This window comes from Canis lupus, chromosome X, assembly GCF_003254725.2.
Source record: "Canis lupus dingo isolate Sandy chromosome X, ASM325472v2, whole genome shotgun sequence".
Taxonomy (NCBI): domain Eukaryota; kingdom Metazoa; phylum Chordata; class Mammalia; order Carnivora; family Canidae; genus Canis; species Canis lupus.
Genome location: NC_064281.1, coordinates 62,473,648 through 62,486,435, shown reverse-complemented (window position 1 = coordinate 62,486,435; position 12,788 = coordinate 62,473,648).

Genomic DNA, 12,788 nt, shown 5'->3' with positions numbered 1-12,788 from the left:
AGTCAAGTCATTGTGTCACAAACATCATTTTTATACAATGAAGTAGTGTAAAGATGTATAAAAATATCTGTCACTTAGAACAATAATCATTTTGTGAAACTTTTGTTTCAGTTACATATTTATGTGTGTGTATGTATATATGTATTTGTGGACAGAGCCATATAATCTATTTTTGAACTGTGGATAGTAGTCACAAAGACATTTGTGATAGAAAAACCACCAATCCTCTTGTCCTGGAAGGGATTTTTTCTCAGTTCATCATGTTTTGTATCTATTTTCTACTCTATACATTGAAACGGCGAAGATTTATGCAGCACAACATAGCTACTAGAGATATTGCCTGGAGGCGGGCACAACTTTTCAGACATGTTTACTAAAACAGAGTACCAGTTGCTCCGGTAATTCCAAATAGACCTAGTTTCCTCTGTAGGGATAGTTCCAATTTCATATAAGTTGAATACCTGAGATGGCACATCTTTGTTGTGAATCTGGGCCCTGTAGCATAAATTGAAACCTTTAAATTATAATTTAGAAAAACAACCCTCACGTATTTCCAGTAACATCTAATGTGAAAGTGTAGGGGACTGAATAACAAAAAGTTAGACAGTTAAAACCTAGGAAAGATATTGTATCCTAAGTGTCGGTGCCTGCAATGATAGAGAAATAACTATTTGGGATTTTGTTACTGAGGCCAAGAATATGTAAGTTGTTGGCTGGACTTCTTTGAAATTCTTCTTTGCATTAGTTCTTCTTGAATAGATCACCACAGAACTAGAACTTTTCTAGATATCTTTTCAAATTGGTTATACTCAGGTGGCTTTGAACTTTAAATAGCCAGCATCCATGTTCTTCCAGTGTTCTGACAAAGGCAATGCTGTCATTTAGAACCACCAATATTTCTAAGTAGTTCATATAATCCATTGCCTTTCCATTAGGTGTCATGAGGTGGCAGAAACTTTTGTTTGTCTCTGAAGGACCCTACTAAACATTTATCTTCATCAATTATTGGGGTTTTATAACTTATGCTCTACAAATATAGCAAGGTACTGGCTTCCTAATAAGGCATATTATACAGCTTGTATCTGGTCATAGTAACTGTGAGTATGATAATCCATGCCCATTTGTAATTTTTCACACTTTTTCACATTACCACAGTAGGTAAGGTATGTGGACAGAATGATTTCATATGATTCCATTAGTTGACAGTTCTTCAATATGATTTCTCAGACCATTAATCTCGATAAACCAGACCTTCTAGATCACTAGCTATCAAGTGAGGAAAAATTTGTCATTCAGGAGACATTTAGCAATGTCTGAAGTCATTTGTTTTCTGTCAAAACTGTGGGTGTATACCTAATGGGTAGAGGTCAGGGGTGGTAGTAAACATTATATAATGCCCAAAACAGCCCTTCCTCGCCCAAAACACAGAATTACTTGTCCAAGATGTCAGTAGTGCTGCTGCTGATTTTTAAAAATACTGTCCTGACCCCTATGTTTGACCCCAAATTTTCTTTAATCATTCAAAGCTATAGTAACTTATTTTCTTCATATACCCCTTCATTTACATGGATACTCTATTATGGCCTGAGTCCTTATCTTCCTTCTCAAAATTTTTCTTCTACTTCCCAGAACTTGAATAGTTCTTAAGCTCAAAATTATGTTAACTAAGATCTTAAACTTAGAGTTTTCTAAGATGACAGGCAAGAGAAACAGAGATTGAGAAGTTATTGTTGTGGTTGTCGTTGACTTGGCATAATTTATTTTAAAAATAATTTAAGTATAGTTGACACACAATGTTACATTATTTTAAGGGTGTGGCATAAAGATTTGATAAGTTTATATGTTATGACATGCTCAACACAAGTGTAGCTACCATCTGTCACCATACAGTGCTATAACGATATCATTGACTTACATTCCTTGTGTTGTGCCCTTTATTCCTGTGACTTGTCATTCCATAACTGGAAGCCTGTATCTCCCACGGCCCTTCATACATTTGTCCATCTCCCACCTCCCACCCCTCTGGCAACCATCAGTTTGTTTTTGTATTTATAGGGCTGATTATACTTTTATGTTTAATTATTCACATTTTTTTTAGATTTCAGAGTTGTTTTTGTTTCTATTTGTCTTTAATTTTGGTGAGCTAGTATGCATAACATAAAGGGAGTTTTGTTAAGGATATTATTAGTCTGCTGATGGAAATAATATACTGGTACTTAAAATGGCTAACATTAGGCTCATCAATGTCATGTACACCACAGCAGGGTTGATTCAGCTCACCTCAATGGCTAATGTGGAGAAAATTAATGAGTTCAATTTTAAATATGATAGTTTGAGGTGTCTATTGGTCATTCAAGCAAAGATGTCAAGTAGGTCATTAAATATATGGAATTAGAGGTAAAAATAGATGTGAACATTATCATTTTATAGATGGTAATCAAAGCCACGAGACTGTATGGTAAGAGCTAAGAATATAATACAGATTTAGAAGAGAAGGTAGTCCATGACTAAACTCTTCAGATTAAGGATCAATTCAGAGCCAGTGATCTTTCCACTATATCAAGCTCTCTCAGACGGAAGGGGAATTGCATTTAACAATTTAATAAAATTTTATATTAAACACTTATTATATGGTGGCACTATGGTAGGCTCTTGGATACATCAGTAAATAAAACTGACAGAAACCCCAGACCTTAGAGGAGCTTACGGTATAATAAGTTTCTTTATAACAAAACATGGGTTCCAGAGGTCTTCCCACTTATAATCCTCTGGTTCTCTGAAAACCCAATACCCCATATTCACTATTAGAAAAAAATTCTAGATGCTACCTTATTCTCCCATTTTCTCTATTCCAGCATCTTTGTTTGATGTTGTAGGTGACTTTAGCTTTCCTAGAAAACTGTTGGTTGTTTTGAAGAAGTGAAATAGATAATGCAGCAATCCAGATATTAGGCATTGGCCTCAGGCAAAGGGAAGGGGAAAAATGTTACAAAAAAGGAATAATAGGTATTCATAATGAAATAAATAACATTATAAACCCAAGTTAAGATAAGTGAGCAAAGAATTCTCAGTTCTTAGACTACAAAATATAACAAAGGTAGGACAACATAGTTACACAGTATTGGAGGAAGTAAGGGTAAAGATATGGGCCTGGTTTGAAAATGCCAGTATGCATTAGGAAAGGAAAAATTGTAGAGGGAAAATAAGTAAACTCAAACAATCATATTTTTTATTCTTTATCTTTGCCTTTGCTATCTTGGACTGAGTTTTACTCCCATCAGGCAAAAAATTTATATGAGTAAGAGAACATTAAAAAATGCATCGAACTGGGCAGCCCGGGTGGCTCAGCGGTTTAGCGCCGCCTTCTGCCCAGAGCGTGATCCTGGAGACCCAGGATCGAGTCCCACGTTGGGCTCCCTGCGTGGAGCCTGCTTCTCCCTCTGCCTGTGTCTCTGCCTCTCTCTCTCTCCCTCTCTGTGCCTCTCATGAATAAGTAAATAAAATCTTAAAAAAAAAAAAAAAAAAAATGCATCGAACTAAAAACTAATAATAAAACTTTAGACTTTCTGAGTTAATTATTATTATTATTATTGAAGCGTAATTAACATGCCATAGTCTATTAATTTCATGTGTGCAACATAATGATTTGACATTTGCATACATTGTATATATTTAAAAAATAGGGATGCCTGGGTTGTTCAGTGGTTAAGCATCTGCCTTTGGCTCAGGGCGTGATCCTGAAATCCTGGGATTGAGTCCCATATCAGGCTTCCTGCATGGAGCCTGCTTCTCCCTCTGTCTATGTCTCTGCCTCTTTCTGTGTCTCTCATGAACAAATAAAAATCTTTTTAAAATAAAATAAATATTGTGTAGGATATATCTTAAAGTAAAGGAAAATATCCAAAGTTCATATATATTAAAAGTTGTACTTTATCATAGATACACTGTTTTTTTTAAAGATTTTATTTATTCATGAGAGACACAGAGAGAGAGGCAGAGACATAGGCAAAGGGAGGAGCAGGTTCCCCGTGGGGGACCCTAATGTATGACTTGATTCCAGAAACCTGGGATCATGTTGAAGGTAGTTGCTCAACCGCTGAGTCACTCAGGAGTCCCATAAATACACTTTTTAAACTAAAAAACAGACAGTATTTTAAAAGTGAGTTAGATAGTAACCAAGAGAGCAAAATTATCCTAGAATCTTTGCTTACCATTTTGATCACTGTTTGAATTCTTCTTCTACCTCAGGTCACCCTTAGTTCTTCCTATAACCCATGACCATCTGGTGGGCATTCTCACTGGACTCACCTTAGCTTAAAGTGTAAGACATGACCATAATATTATGAAATCCATAGTTCCAGAAGCACTACACACATAGATGAGCTGGTAATAATCCTTCAGTCTTTTCTTTTTTTTTCTTTTTTGGAGTAAAAAAATTACAGAACTATTGAGTATGTAATCAAAGGTCTTACTTTTACATATTAGGACTCCACATCAGCATAATTATTCTAGCAACCAGTATTTGTTAAGAACAGTTTCCTTTATCTTGGTCAGTTTATGAAGTCCCCTACATAATTCTGTGAATACTCAGGACTCACAATTCTGACCAAGGCAGGATATTTTAAGTATCCTGCTGATGGAAGGATATAGACATTGATCATTCTGTACATTCGAAAATGTCACTTCTTATGGCAAACCTATGTTGGATTAGTATTAACAACCTGGATGAAAAAACAAAAAACAAAAAACAACCTGGATGGTATGTGACCTCCTCCTTATGAAAAGATGACAATACTTCCAGAGAAGGAAGTAGACACTGTGGAAGAGTACCAGTTGCTGGAAAGGTATACTGTGTAATGATGCTGCTCTGAACATAAAATTTCAAAAAAAGTTTTCTACACTTTTATGTGAGAAATTTATTCAGAGAGCCATGGATGTTTGGACCTGTGTGTATAACTGAAAGTCTATCTGTATACCTAGACTCATCTCTTAACCATCTTGGTTCAATTTATCACAGCCATAACTGAGTAAATGGATCTGCATGAAAAGTCAGCCACTCTATGTATGTGTGCCAGGCCCACCAGCAAGAAATGCTACATCTATCCAATAATGATAAAACAATCAGCCAGATTCTCTTCCTATAGCTTTATTTTAGGTCAGAGAAATCTTGGCTGCCTATAGAAACTGCTATAGATCTATGTACTGATATTTCAGGGCAATGAGGAAATCTTCATGGTCCAGCAGGCCCAGATTCACTACAAGCCTCAGTTAGATTTAGTGAGAACATGTAATGGGTACCTGATGCTAAGAGAGACCAAAGGTAGAAAGTTATATAGGGCTACTCATACTGATGTGGACATTTAGGCTCAAATGGTCTAGGCCTATAACTGAACTATCATCTGTAGCATACTGAATTATTGCTAAACTACACTTAGCATCTGTGCCTACTGACAATGTCAATAATCATAAGCTTTCCGGGTGTGCCTGCTTTATCACTCACAAGGACAGCTAGAATGTCCAAAAAAAAAAAAAAAAAAACAATTTACCGAGACATCTTCTTAGAGAAAAATGTAAGGGAAACATTCATGTTCACTGCTCATGTTCATCTCCTGTTCACTTGCTTATTGAATAAGCAGTTATTGAGTATTTACTATGAGATAGGCACTTGGGATATAATGTTGATTAGGACAGACAAAAAGTATATGCCCTATGAAGCCTACATAATAAAGTGGAAGACAAAAACAAAACAAATAAGTAAATTATATAGTATATTAGGAAGTAATACATGCTTTGGAGATAAATAAAGCAAGGAAAGGGGATAAGGAGATTAGTTTTAAATGTGATCATAAGAGTTCTCCCTGAGAAAGTGATATTTAACTAAATACAGGAAGAAGCTGAAGAAGCACACCTTATACAGACATACTCCAGATACATTGTGGGTGTGGTTCCAGACCACTGCAATAAAGTAAATATTGCAATAAATTATGTCAGTTTAACTTTTTGATTTCCAAGTGCATATAAAAGTTATGTTTACACTATACTGCAATCTATTAAGTGTGCAGTAGTATTATGTCTAAAATATGTGTGTGTCTTAATTTAAAAATACTTTACTGCTAATATATGCTAACCATAATCTGTATTTTTAATCATAATCTTTTCATTGTTGTTGGAGAGTCTTGCCTCAAAGTTGACGGTTGTTGACTGATAAGAGTGATGGTTACTGAAGGCTGAGGCAATAGCTGTGGCAATTTCTTAAAATACAATACAGTTTGTCCATTGTTTGACTCTTCCTTTCTAGAACTATTTCACTATAGCATGTAATGTTGTTTGAGAGCATTTTACCCACAATAGAACTTTTTTTCAAAGTTAAGTCAAGCCTCTCAAACTCTGTCCCTGTTTTATCAATTATGGTTAGATAATATTTGAAATCTTTTGTTGTCATTTAAAAAGTCTTCACAGCATGTTCAGTAGGGGTAGATTCTATCTCAAGAAACTTTCTTTGCATCCATTAAAGTTTTATTATGAAATTGTAGCCATTCAGTCAAATATCCAAGCTTCACTTCTATTTTTGGTATTTATTATTTACATTTTATTAAAAAAAACAAATAAAATTTTAAAGTTGAAATTTTAAAATTTTCTTTACACAAAGTAAAATAACTGTGAATTAAAATTGTGCTAGGTTGGAGGTCTAAGTTGATCAAATTAATAATTTTGGAATTTTTCATTATGTTAAAATTAACTAAAATTTCTCTTCTTTTTCAATTTGCACATTTAAAATTTTAGCATTGATCCATTTTTTACTCATCTGGGTCTCTCATATCAGTAAAGCAGAAATTACTTACATAGGATAATGTAACTTATTTAGGGGAAATGTAGAAAATGTTTATTTAGATAGCTGTGTTTTGTTTTTATTTTTTTCCTTTTTAAAATTTTTTAACAAGGCTAATGATTTTATTTTTTGTATATTTTTTATTGGAATTCAATTTGCCAACATATAGTATAACACCCAGTGCTCATTCTTTTTTTTAAATTTAAATTCATTTTGCCAACAGGTAGTATAACACCCAGTGCTCAGGCTTCATTTCTAATTTTAGTCCACTTGCTATTTCCACCACATCTGTAGTTACTTTCCCCACAGAAGTCTTGAGCCCCTCAAAGTCATCCATAAGTGTTGGAATCAGCTTCTTCCAAACTCCTGTTAGTATTGGTATTTTGATCTCTTTCCATGAATCAGAAATGTTTTTATAATGTCTAGAATGGTAAATCCTTTCTAGAAGGTTATCACTTTACTTTGCACAGATCTATTAGAAAAATTGTGATCTATGAAAGCTATAAACTTATGGAATGTATATATTGATTGATAAGACTTGGAATTTGAAGTTACTCCTTGATCTGTGAATGGCAGAATGTATGCTATGATTGTAGACATGAAATAGTATTAATATCATTATACAATTCCATCAGAGCTCTTGGATTACCAGGTGCATTGTCAATGAGCAGTTACATTTTGAAAGGAATCTTTTTTTTTCTCAGCAAGTCTCAACAGGGAGCTTCAAAATTCTGTAAACCTGTTGTCAAAAAATACGTGTCATCCAGGCTTTGCTATCCCATTTATAGAGCACAGGTAGAGTAGCTTTAACATAATTCTTAGTCTCTAGGATTTGGGGCTAAATACCTAGTAGTACAATTGCTGGATTATAGGGTAGTTCTATTTTTAACTATTTCAGTAACCTCCCTAGTGTTTTCCTTTTTTTTAAATTTTTATTTATTTATGATAGTCACACAGAGAGAGAGAGAGAGAAAGAGAGAGGCAGAGACATAGGCAGAGGGAGAAGCAGGCTCCATGCACCAGGAGCCCGATGTGGGATTCGAACCCGGGTCTCCAGAATCGCGCCCTGGGCCAAAGGCAGGCGCTAAACCGCTGCGCCACCCAGGGATCCCCCTAGTGTTTTCCGTAGTGGCTGTACCAATGCACAGTTTGCATTCCACCTAACAGTGCAAGAGGGTTGCACTTTCTCGACACTTGCCGCCAACACTTATTGTTTGTTGATTTTACCCATTCTGACAGCTGTGAAGTGATACATCACTGTAGCCTGGATTTGCATTTCCCTGATGATCAGTGATGTTGACCATCTCTTCATATATCTGTTGGTCATTTGTATGTTTTCTTTGGAAAAATGTCTATGCTTGCCTTCTGGCCATTTTTTTTTAACTGGATCATTTGCTGGATGATGAATTTGATAAGTTCTTTATATATTTTGAGTACTAAGACTTTATTAGATATGTCATTTGCAAACATTTTCTCCCATTCTGAAGGTTGCTTTTTACTTTTGTTGATTGTTTCCATCACTGTGCAGAAGCTTTTTATTTTGATGTAGTCCCACTAGTTTATTTTTCCTTTTGTTTCCCTAAACTCAGGAAACATATCTTGGAATAACTTACTAGAGCCAATGTCAAAGAAGTTACTGCCTGTGTCCTCTATGATTTTTATGGTTTCAGGTCTCAGATTTATGTTTTTCATCCATTTGGAATTAATTTTTGTGTATGGTGTAAAAAAGTTGTCCAGTTTCATTTTTCTGCCTGTGGCTGTCCAGTTTTCCCGATACCATTTGTTGAAGAGATTGTCTTTTTCCCATTGCATATTCTTTCCCGCTTTGTTGAAGATTAATTGACCATATAGTTGTGGGTCCATTTCTGGGTTTTACCTTTGTTCTATTGATTGATGTGTCTTTTTTGGTGCTAGTCCCTAACTGTTTTAACTATAAGTTTGTAATATAACTTTAAGTCCAGAATTGTAATGCCTCTAGCTTTGCTTTTATTTTTCAAGGTTGCTTTGGCTATTTGGAGTCTTTAGTGATTCCATACAAATTTTAGGATTGTTTGTCTAACTCTATGAAAAAAAATGCTAGTGGTATTTTGATAGGGATTGAATTAAATGTGTTGATTGCTTTCAGTAATATAGACATTTTAACAATATGTGTTCTTCCAATACATGACCATGAGATGTCTTTCCATTTCTTTGTACCATCTTCAATTACTTTCATCAGTGTATTAGTATTCAGAGTATAGTTTCTTCCATCTTTTCAGTTACATTTATTCCTAGGCATCTTATTGTTTTTTGTGCAATTGTAAATGGGTTTGATACCTTAATTTATCTTTCTGCTGCATCATTATTGGTGTGTAGAAAGATATATGTGAACTACATGATATCCATAAAACTATAGCAAATACTCAAAATTGAGAATGGACTCTAAATATAACATTAAAGAACAATATCAAACCAGAAGGGAGGGCAGCCTGGGTGGCTCAGCAGTTTACTGCTGCCTTCGGCCCAGGGCGTGACCCTGGAGACCCGGGATTGAGTCCCACATCCAGCTCCCTGCATGGAGCCTGCTTCTCCCTCTGCCTGTGTCTCCACCTCTCTCTGTCTCTCATGAATAAATAAATAAATCTTTAAAAAAGAAGGGAAAAGAAAAAAGAAAGGAACAAAGGAACTACAAAAATAGGCAGAATACAACAAAAGGCAGTAAGTATATACTTAAAAATGATTAATTAAATGTAAAAAGGACTAAATTCTCCAATCAAAAGACATAGAATAAGTGAATTGGATTTTTTAAAATAAAAGAATCATCTACATGCTGCCTACAAGAGGCTTACTTTAGAAGTAAGGAAATACATGAATAGGAGTGATGTGATGAAAAAAGATATTTCATGCAAATGGATATTGGTGTAGAAAGAAAACTGGTATAGTTATACTCATGTCAGGCAAAATAGACTGTAGAACAAAGAATGTAATAAAAAAAAGGCATGGCATAATGATAAAAGGATCAATCCAGAAAGATGATATGTCATTTATAAATGTATATGCATTCAACATAGTAGCACCAAAATATACAAAGCAAATATAAAAAGACCTGAAAAGGGAAATTGACAGCAATACAAAAATAGTAGGGAATTTTAACTTCCCACTTAATGAAAGGTTAGATCATCCAGACAGAAAATCAACAAGGAAGCAGTGGCTTTGAATGAAACATTGGACCAGATAACTTAACAGATATATTCAGAATATTCCATCTGAAAGGAATAGAATACATACTCTTCTCAAGTACAGTTCAAACATTCTCTTAGATCACATACTAGACTAAAAAACAAGCCTCAATGAAATCAACAAGACTGAAAACGTATCAAACATATTTTCCAGCCACAATTATATGAAACTGGAAATTAATTTTGAGAAGAAAACTAGAAAAATGTGGAGGTAAAACAGCATGCTGTTGAACAACAAATGTGTCATTGAGGAAATTAAAAGAGAAGTTAAGAAATATTGAGAGATAGATAAATACAGAAATATACCAAAGTTTATAGGATGTAGTAAACGTGGTTTTAAGAGGAAAGTAAATAGCAGTTTAGGCCTACCAGAAGAAACAAGAAAATCTCAAACAATATAATTTTTATCTAAAGGACCTAGAAAAATATCAAGTGAAACCCCAAATTACTAGAAGAAAGGAAATGATAAAGATCAGAACAGGGAAAAAAAAAACAGAAACCAAAAAGACAATAGAAAAGATCAATGAAACTAAAAGCTGTTTTTTTAAAAGATAAACAAAATTGACAAATCTTTAACTAGATTCACGAAATGAGAAAGAGAGAGAAAAAGTTTGAATATATAAAATCAGAAAAGAGAGACGTTAGAACTGCTATCACCGAAATACAAAAAATAATAATAAAAGGCTACTATGAAAAGTTACAAACCAATAAACTGGACAACCTAGAAGATATGGATAAATTCTTAGAAACATATAATTTCCCCTGACAATCTGAAAGACATAGAAAATCTGTATAGATCAACTAATTGTAAGAGCACTGAGTCAATAAACATAAATGCCCCCAAAACAAAAGTCCAGGACCAAATACACTGGTGAATTCTACAAAACATTGAAAGGAGAGTTAATATCTATCCTTCTCTAAGTCTTCCAAAAAATTGAAGAGGAGAGAAAACGTTTGAACTTATTTTATGAAATCAGCATTTCCTTGATATCAAAATCACTCCATTGCTCCCCCAAGAAAAGAAAGCTACAGATCAGTATCAATGATGAATATAGGTATAGAAATCCTCAACAGGGACATCTGGGTGGCTCAGTGGTTGATCTTCTGCCTTCAGCTCAGGGTGTAATTCTGGAGTCTGGGGATTGAGTCCCACATCGGGCTCCCTGTGAGGAGCCTGCTTCTACCTTTGCCTATGTCTTTGCCTCTCTCTCTCTCTGTGTGTCTCCCATGAATAAATAAGTAAAATCTTTTTTAAAAATCCTCAACACAAAAAAAAAAAATCCTCAACAAAATATTAGCAAAAGAAATTCAACAATACATGGAAAGGATCAAACACATTGGGATTTAACCCAGGATGCAAGAATGGGCCAACAGCTGCAATTCAGCTAATGTGATACCAAATTAATAAAACAGAAGGATAGAAACAGCACAATTATTTCAATAGGTACAGAAAAACCATTTGACATAACTCAATATTTATTTATAATAAAAACTCTTAACAAATTGGAGATAGAGGGAGTGTACTTCAACATAATAAAGGCTACATATGACAAACTCACAGCTAATATAATACTCAATGTTGAAAAAAAGTTTTTCCCTTAAGATCAGGAACAAGAAAAACAGGAAAATGATCCCCACTATTGCCCTCTGTTTATTTAATATAGTACTGGAAGTCTTAGCCAGAGGTATAAGGCAAGAAAAGGAAATAAAAACATCCAATTGGAAAGGGAAAAATAAAACTGTCATTATTTGCATATGACATATATAGAAAATGCTAAAGTCTTCACAACAAAACTGGTAGATCTAATAAATTCAGTAAAGTTTCAGGATACAAAATTAATATACAAAAATTCATTGTGCTTCATGAATATATTAATAATGAACTATCAGAAAAATAAGTTAAAAATATCCCCATTTACAACTTCTTCAAAAAGTACTAGGAATAAATTTAACCAAAGCAGTGAAAGACTGAAACTGAAAACTGAAAACTGTTAAGACTTGGATGAAAGAAATTGAAGACCCAAATGGAAAGGCATTCTGTGTGTATGGGTTAGAAGAATCAATATTGTTAAAATGTCCATATTACCTAAAGTAATATACAGATTCAATGCAATACCTATTAAAATCCCAGGGGCATTTTTCACAGAACTAGAACAAATAATTTTACAATTTGTATGTAACCACAACAGATCCAAATATTCAAAACAATGTTGATAAAGAAGAACAAAATTGCAGGTATCACACTCCCTGATTCAAACTGTACTATAAAGCTATAGTAATAAAAACAGTATGGTTTTGGCATAAAAACAAACACATAGATCTATTAAATAGAAGAGAAAGCCCAGAAATAAATTTATCTATATCTTTTTCTATATCTATCTATATCTATATCTATCTGTATCTATATCTATATCTATATCTATATCTATATCTATATCTATATCTATATCTATATCATCTATATCTATATATATATGTCATCAATTCTTTATGACAAAAGAAACAAGAATACACATTGGGAAAAAACAATCTCTTCAATAAACAGTTTTGAAAACTGATGGTTACTAGAGGGGAGGTGGGGGATGGGTTAAATCGGTGATGAGGATTAAGGAGTATACTTGTGATGAGCACCAGTGTTGTATGGAAGTGTTGAATCACTAGATTTTACACCTAGAAGCAATACTACACTGTATGTTAACTGACTGGAATTTAAATTTAATAACTAACTAAATAACTAAATA